The following is an 8,826-nucleotide window of genomic DNA, read 5'->3' as shown; positions in this document are numbered from 1 at the left end:
CTCAAGTGATCCTCCTGCCTCAGCCTCCCAAGTAGTTAGAACTACAGGTGTGCACCACCGCACGCGGCAATTTTGGGGAGTTGATGTTACCGGCATCTAATGAATAGAGGCCAAAGATGGTGCTTAACGTCCTACAGTGAGTAGGGCATCCCCCACAACAAAGAATTATCCATCCCAAAATGTTAATAGTGCCAAGGTTGAGAAACTGCTTTAAAAGATTAAAAACATGAGACCGCAAAGAATTACTCTATCCTATTTCCAGAATCACCTTCTTGTTGAAGGCAATGTGAATGGAGATAAGTTTTTGTTGTTGTTGTTGTTGTTTTGTTATGTTTTGTTTTTTGTTTTTTGAGACAGAGTCTCACTCTGGGCCCCAGGTTGGCCTGATCTCAGCTCACTGCAATCTCCGCCTCCTGGGTTCAAGGAATTCTTGTGCCTCAGCCTCTTGAGTAGCTGGGATTACAGGCGTGTGCCACCACACCTGGCTATTTTTTTTTTTGTATTTTTAGTAGAGACAGGGTTTCACTATGTTGTCCAGGCTGGTCTCCATTGATCTGCTCGCCTTGGCTTCCCAAAGTGCTGGGATTACAGGCGTGAACCACTGTGTCCGGCCAGTTCTTAAAACTTTAGAAAAGAAAGTACAGCTAAGGGGGACTAATAGAATCCTGTACCTATTTGCTTTACAGAGGCTTAATTTCAGGATTCGCTTACTCAGTAACTACTTATAAAGGGTATATTATTCGCTGGGGACTCTGAAGCAATGATGAACAAATAAATATATTGGGTCCCCGGAACTTACAGTCTGATGGTTGCAAGTTTGCAGAGGCATTTAAAAAATGCTCCCACAAATGAATTTGAAGTTACAAATGTTAGAGGCTTTGAGGGAAAAGTACAGGGTTCTATGAAAGGAAAGACTGGACTTAGGTTTGAGGGTTGGAGGAAGGCCTGCCAGAGGCACTGACACCTAAGCTGGGTAAAAGCCATCAGGCTAGGAGTGGATGAGGCCTTCCAGGCAGAAGGAACAGTGAGTGCAAAGGCCTCGAGCCAGGAAACACCTCATAGGATGTAAGGAAAAGTTTTACTAACTTTCAGCAACAGGTTTGCTTTTATCTAGGTTCAGGGGGCTACTACTGAAGACCAGAAACAGTGAAAGCGTGAAAGCCTGAGAGAATAGTGTCATTTGCATTTCTGTGCTTTTTTAAATTGCAAACCCTCAAAACCGCCATTTCTTTTCTTTTTTTTTTCTTTTTTTTGAGACGGAGCTTCACTCTGTTGCCAGGTTGGAGTGCAGTGGCGCGATCTTGGCTCACTGCAACCTCCACCTCCTGGGTTCAAGAGAGTCTCCTGCCTCAGCGGCCTGAGGAGCTGGGACTACAGGCGTGCACCACCACGCCCAGCTAATTTTTTTGTTTGTTTGTTTGTTTGTTTTTTTGAGGCGGAGTCTTGCTTTCTTGCCCAGGCTGGAGTGTAGTGGCGCGATCTCCGCACACTGCAAGCTCCACCTCCCGGGTTCACGCCATTCTCCTGCCTCAGCCTCCCGAGTAGCTGGGACCACAGGTGCCCACCACCACGCCCGGCTAATTTTTTGTATTTTTAGTAGAGACGGGGTTTCACCGTGTTGGCCAAGATGGTGTCGATCTCTTGACCTTGTGATCTGCCTGCCTCGGCCTCCCAGAGTGCTGGGATTACAGGCGTGAGCCCCGCGCCCGGCCCCACCATCATTTCTAGAATATTTTTCAGTTCCAGCTCAGCAGTGGTTCTCCAGGCGGGATCGGGGGCATGTGGCTGATTCAGAGCCCTGGCCTAACTTGGGGCACACCCTGATAGGTGGGGCTTTCTGGCCCATTTTCATCTCCTAGAAGCCTGATAGTCACACACCGGGCACATATAAATAGAATCTCTGCAGCAAATAGCTCAGTATATCTTGCTTCTTTAACAGTAAAGATATATTCAGAATGTTGGGGTAAACAGATCAATGAATAAATGCTCATTTGATAACAAATATGAATGAAGCATCTATGTAAATGGCCTCTCTGTTTTCACACTTGCCCCTTTATAATTTGTTCTCTGCACAGCAACCAGAGTGAGTTTTTAAAAAATATAACTCATGGTCTGGCACAGTGGCTCATGCCTGTAATCCTACTACTTTGGGAGGCCAAGGTGGGAGGATTGGTTGAGTCCAGGAGTTCAAGACCAGCCTGGACAACATGGTGAAACCTCATCTCTACCAAAAAAAAACAAAAAACAAAAAACTACAAAAAATTAGCCAGGCGTGGTGACATGTTCCTGTAGTCTCAGCTACTCAGGAAGCTGAGGTGAGAGAATCACCTGAGCCCAGGAAGTTGAGGCTACAGTGAGCCATGATCTCGCTACTGCACTCTAGCCTGGGTGACAGAGCAAAACCCTGTCTCAAAAAATAAAAAACATAAAAATAAAACTCAGATCATGGCTTAAAATTTTCCAATGTCTTCCTGTTGCACTTAGAATAAAATTCTTACTTCTCATGTGACCTTCAAGGTCTCTCATAACCTGACATCTGCTTACTTCTTTTTTTTTTTTTTTGAGACAAAGTCTTGCTCTGTTGCCCAGGCTGCAGTGCAATGGTGCGATCTTGGCTCACTGCAACCTCCGCCTCCCGAGTTCAAACAATTCTGTTGCCTCAGGCTCCCGAGTAGCTGGGATTACAGATGCGCACCACCACGCCCAACTAATTTTTGTATTTTTAGTAGAGACAGGGCCTCGCCATGTTGGCCAGTGCTGGGATTACAGGCGTGAGCTACCGCTCCTGGCCCTGCTTATTTCTTTGACCACTTTCCACACTGGTGGAAGGTGAAAGGACTGGCTCCCTTTCAGTTCTGCAACTTGCCATTCTTTCTGTACTACAACTTGTGCATGTGGTGTCTCCTCTACTTCAAATGCTGTTCCCCTAGGCCAGGTGCGGTGGCTCATGCCTATAATCCCAGCACGTTGGGAGGCCGAGGTGGGTGGATCACTTGAGGCCGGGAGTTCAAGACCAGCCTGGCCAACATGGCGAAACCCCGCCTCTACTAAAAACACAAAAATTAGCCAGGGGTGGTGACGTGCACCTGTAATCCCTGCTACTTGGGAGGCTGAGGCAGGAGTCTCAGCTACTCAGGAGGCTGAGGCAGGAGAATCACATGAGCCTGGGAGACGGAGGTTGCAGTGAGCCCAGATCTTGCCACTGCCTCCAGCCTGGGCAACAGAGGGAGGGAGACGCTGTCTAAAAAAAAAAAAAAGAAGTCGAATGCTGTTCATCTAGACTCTTCCTGTGACTGGTCTCAGCTCAATATCATGACCTCAGAGAAGCTTCACCTTCAGAGACGTCTCACCTTATCACCCTAAAGGTGCCTCATTCTCACTTACTGCCTTATCCTATTTTATTTTCTCCACAGGGTTTATCATTCTTTGAAATAATCTTGTTTGTTGTTGTGTATTTATATTTGTCTATCTGATCACTATTAGATGAACTCCAATGGAGCAGGGATTTTTTTTTTAATTCTCCAGCACCTATGAATAGTGCCTAACACATATTGCTCAATAAATTTTTGGTAAATGAATGAAAAGCAGACAGTCAGCTAGGGCCAGGTTAATACAAAGATGAATAAGATAAGGTCCATAGGGCCAGGTGTGGTGGCTCACCCCTGTAATCTCAGCAATTTGGGAGGCCAAACCGGGAGGATGACTTGAGGCCAGGAGTTTGAGACCAGCTTAGGCAAGAGAATGAGACCCCATCTCTGCAAAAAAAAAGAAAAAAAATAGCCAGATGTGGTGGTGCGTGTCTGTTGTTCCAGATACTCAGGAGGCTGAAATGGGAGGATGGCTTGAGCTGGGAGCATGCCACTGCACTTCAGCCTGGGCAACAGAGGGAGACCCTGTCTCAAAAAAAAAAAAGATAGGCTTCATAACTTTGAGAAGCTCAGAATCTAGAGGAGAGGAAGACTTTAAGAGTAATGATAGTGCGATAGATGTAATGTATAAAGGACTGTGGGAACAGAGAAGCGAGGACCTTTAAATTTGGAGTAGCTGGGCATTAAAGGTGGGGGAAATTTCACCATGTAAGTAAAGGAAAAAATGAGGAGAGGGCACATATTCCAGATGGAAGAAATGGCATCAACAAAGGCATTTGAAAGTGGCTGCCATGTTTGGAAAATGATCAATACTCTTGTGTGGCTAGAAGAACATCGGGTGATTAAGGAAAGCAGAGAGGGGACCTTTTTTTTTTTTTTTTTGAGACGGAGTCTTGCTCTGTCGCCCAGGCTGGAGTGCAGTGGCACAGTCTCAGCTCTCTGCAACCTCTGCTTCCCAGGTTCAAGCGATTCTCCTGCCTCAGCCTCCTGAGTAGCTAGGACTACAGGCATGCGCCACCACGCCCGGCTAATTTTTGTGTTTTTAGTAGAGATGGGGTTTCGCTATGTTGGCCAGGCTGGTCTTGAACTCCTGACCTCAAGCAATCTGCCCAAGAGAGGGGACCTCTCAATAACCAACTATTACTGAAAATTGTTTCTGAATTAAATGCCGTTTACATTTTTTATATCTGTTTATTCAATGAGCATTGACAGAGTTTCTACAAACTACAAGGGAGGGATTGTACTATTTTTAAAATTCATCTTTCTATTCTTTTTATACCTTTGACTCTAGACAAATGATACTTTTCCCAGGAGAGAGATGGGCTAGGTAGTAGGGTTACATCTGGTTTTACTTTTTTAAAATTATTTTTATTTTTTTAGAGATATGCTTTCACTACGTTGCCCAGGCTGGAGAGCAGGGGCTATTCACAGGTGCAATAACAGCAAACTATAGCCTCGAACTCCTGGCCTTAAGTGATCCTCCTGCTTCAGTCCCCTGAGTAACTGGGACTATAGGTGTGCATTAATGCACTTATTTTAAAAAACTGAAATCTAAAATCTCCGTCTCCTAAGAGACTTAAGAAAAGTTTAATAAATTAACTTAAATATTCTTAAGAAAATATTCCCCAAAGAGCAAAACAATTACAATGTCAGGACAGAGCCTAAATTCTGTCTAGTCTAGGTTTATGCCTCTGCTGGTGCCTCTAAGTGGATTTGTCAGGGTTGTCTTTTGATGTCCGCCTCAAAACAACAGTACCATAACATACTAGATTCCAGTTGCCCTTAAGGACTATATGGAACTATAATCAGTGGACTTATCTAAACCCATTTTGAAGCTGTGTGGATATTCATTCTTTTTGATAAGTTCCTGTGTCCCCACCCAAATCTCAACTTGAACTGTATCTCCCAGAATTCCCACGTGTTGTGGGAGGGACCCAGGAGGAGGTAATTGAATCATGGGGGCTGGTCTTTCCCATGCTATTCTTGTGATAGTGAATAAGTCTCACGAGATCTAATGGGTTTATCAGGAGTTTCCGCTTTTGCTTCCTCCTCATTTTTCTCTTGCCGCCATCATGTAAGAAGCGCCTTTTGCCTCCTGCCACAATTCTGAGGCCTCCCCAGCCATGTGGAACTGTAAGTCCAATTAAACCTCTTTTTGTTCCCAGTTTCAGGTATGTCTTTATCAGCAGCATGAAAACAAACTAATACAGTAAATTGGTACCAGTAGAGTGAGGCATTGCTGAAAAGATACCTGAAAATGTGGAAGCGACTTTGGAACTGGGTAACAGGTAGAGGTTGGAACAGTTTGGAGGGCTCAGAAGAAGACAGGAAAATGTGGGAAAGTTTGGAGCCTCCTAGAGACCCGTTGAATGGCTTTGACAAAAATGCTGATAGTGATGTGAACCATAAGGTCCAGGCTAAGGTGGTCTCAGATGCAGATGAGGAACTTGTTGGGAACTGGAGCAAAGATGACTCTTGTTATGTTTTAGCAAAGAGACTGGAGGCATTTTGCCCCTGCCCTAGAGATTTGTGGAACTTTGAACTTGAGAGATATGATTTCGGATATCTGGCGGAAGAAATTTCTAAGCAGCAAAGCATTTAACAGGTGACTTGGGTGTGTTAAAAGTATTCCATTTTAAAAGGGAAACAGAGCATAAAAGTTCAGAAAATTTGCAGCCTGACAATGAAGTAGAAAAGACAAACCCATTTTTTGAAGAGACATTCAAGCTGGCTGCAGAACTTTGCATAAGTAGCAAAGAGCTTAATATTAATCCTCAAAACCATGGGGCAAATGTCTCCAGGCCATGTCAGAGACCTTTATAGCAGCCCCTCCCATCACAGGCCCAGAGGCCCAGGAGGAAAAAGTGGTTTTGTGGGCTAGGCCCAGGGTCCCCATGCTGTGTGCAGTCTAGGGACTTGGTGCCCTGTGTCCTAGCTGCTCCAGCCATGGCTGAAAGGGGCTAACATAGAGCTTGGGCTGTGGCTTCAGAGGGTGGAAGCCACAAGCCTTGGCAGCTTCCACATGGTGTTGAGCCTGTGGGTACACAGAAGTCAAGAATTAAGGTTTGGGAACCTCTGCCTAGATTTCAGAAGATGTATGGAAATGCCTGGATGCCCAAGCAAGTTTGCTGCAGAAGTGGGGCCCTCATGGAAAACCTCTGCTAGGGCAGTGCAGAAGGAAAATGTGGGGTCGGAGCCCCCACACAGAGTCCCTACTGGGGCACTGCCTAGTGGAGCTGTGAGAAGAGTGCCACCATTCTCCAGACCCCAGAATAGTAGATCCACTGGCAGCTGGCATTGTGTGCTTGGAAAAGCTGCAGACACTCAACACCAACCAATGAAAGCAGCCAGGATGGAGGCTGTACCCTGCAAAGCCACAGGGGCAGAGCTGCCCAAGACCATGGGAACCTACCTTTTGCATCAGTATGACCTGGATGTGAGAACTGCAGTCAAAGGAGATCATTTTGGAGCTTTAAAATTTGACTGCCCCACTGGATTTTGGACTTGCATGGATGCTGTAACTTGTTTTGGCCAATTTCTCCCATTTGGAATGGCTGTATTTACCCAATACCTGTACCCCCATTACATCCAGGAAATAACTAGCTTGCTTTCGATTTTATAAGTTCATAGGCAGAAGGGACTTGCCTTGTCTCAGATAAGACTTTGGACTGTGGACTTTTGGGTTAATGCTGAAATAAGTTAAGACTTTGAGGGACTGTTGGGAAGGCATGATTGGTTTTGAAATGTGAGGACATAGGGCCGGGCGCGGTGGCTCACGCTTGTAATCCCAGCACTTTGGGAGGCCGAGGCGGGTGGATCACGAGGTCAGGAAATCAAGACCACGGTGAAACCCCGTCTCTACTAAAAATACAAAAAATTAGCCAGGTGTGGTGGCGGGCGCCTGTAGTCCCAGCTACTCGGAGAGGCTGAGGCAGGAGAATGGCATGAACCCGGGAAGCGGAGCTTGCAGTGAGCCGAGATTGCGCCACTGCACTCCAGCCTGGGCGACAGAGCCAGACTCCGTCTCAAAAAAAAAAAAAAAAAAAAAAAAAAAGAAATGTGAGGACATGAGATCTGGAGGGGCCAGAGGCAGAATGATATGGTTTGGCTGTGTCCCCACCCAAATCTCAACTTGAATTTTACCTCCCAGAATTCCCACGTGTTGTGGGAGGGACCCAGGGGGAGGTAATTGAATCATGGGGGCCGGTCTTTCCCATGCTATTGTCTTGATAGTGAATAAGTCTCATGAGATCTGATGGGTTTATCAGGAGTTTCCACTTTTGCTTCCTCCTCATTTTTCTCTTGCCGCCACCATGTAAGAAGTGCCTTTTGCTTCCTGCCATGATTCTGAGGCCTCCCCAGGCATGTGGAACTGTAAATCCAATTAAACCTCTTTTTGTTCCCAGTTTCAGGTTTGTCTTTATCAGCGTCATGAAAATGAATGAATACAGACTTTTGACAAATACTTCTTCTGTCTTTCTGGGTAGTGGAAATATTATAACAGCAAATAAAACATGTTTCCTGGCTATGAACAATTCTCAGTCCAGGAGGAGCAACACCCAGGCAAATAAATAAGTAAAGAATATGATAAATGCTAAAATACAGCTACATATCAGGTGCTAACTGGCTCCTTGGGAAATTGGATAAGGTGTCATGGGTGTGGTGACATTAAACCTAGGTCGTCTTTGTTTTTGTTTTTGTTTGAGACAGATGTGACTCTGTCACCCAGGATGGAGTGCAGTGGTACAATCACAGCTCACTGCAACCTCCACCTCCCCATCTGAAACAATCCTCCTGCCTCAGCCTCCCGAGCAGCTGGGGCTACAGGTGCATGCCGCCACACCTGGCTAATTTTTGTATTTTTGGCAGAGATGGGGTTTTGCCATTTTGCCCAGGCTGGTCTTGAACTCCTAAGCTCAAGCCATCCATCTGCCTTGGCCTCCCAAGTGCTGGGATTACAGGCATGAGCCACTGCGCCTGGCCGTAACCTAGGTTTTAAAGGATGTGTAGTTTACTAGGCAGAAAATATGGTAGAGGTACATTTTAGACAGAAAGCTTACGCCAAAGCAAAGGGTGTGAAAGAGCCCAATATGTTGGGGGATATTGAGTAGGAAAGCGTGGCTGTATGTGTAAGTTTGTAGAGAAGAGTGAGTGGCGAGATGGCTGGAAGGAGAGGTTGGTACCAAGCCGTGAAAGGATTTATGTGTCTGCATGTGAAGTTTTGCTTCTTCCTAGTAATGGTGAGTCAGCAGCAACACCTTTTTTTTTTTTTTTTTTTAATGTAGATATGGTGTCTCACTATGTTGATCAGACTGATCTCAAACTCCTGTCCTTAAGTGATCCCCCCACCTCAGCCTCCCAAAGTGCTGGGATTACAGGTGTGAGTCATTGTGCCTTGCCTAGCAACACTTTTTAAGTAAGGAAGTAACATGGTCAAATTTGAACTTTAGAATAACAT

The sequence above is a fragment of the Hylobates moloch genome, unplaced genomic scaffold (genome assembly GCF_009828535.3).
Source record: "Hylobates moloch isolate HMO894 unplaced genomic scaffold, HMol_V3 SCAFFOLD_11, whole genome shotgun sequence".
In the NCBI taxonomy this organism is placed as follows: domain Eukaryota; kingdom Metazoa; phylum Chordata; class Mammalia; order Primates; family Hylobatidae; genus Hylobates; species Hylobates moloch.
The sequence above is the reverse complement of the archived record's forward strand: the minus strand, read 5'-3'. Positions refer to the sequence as shown.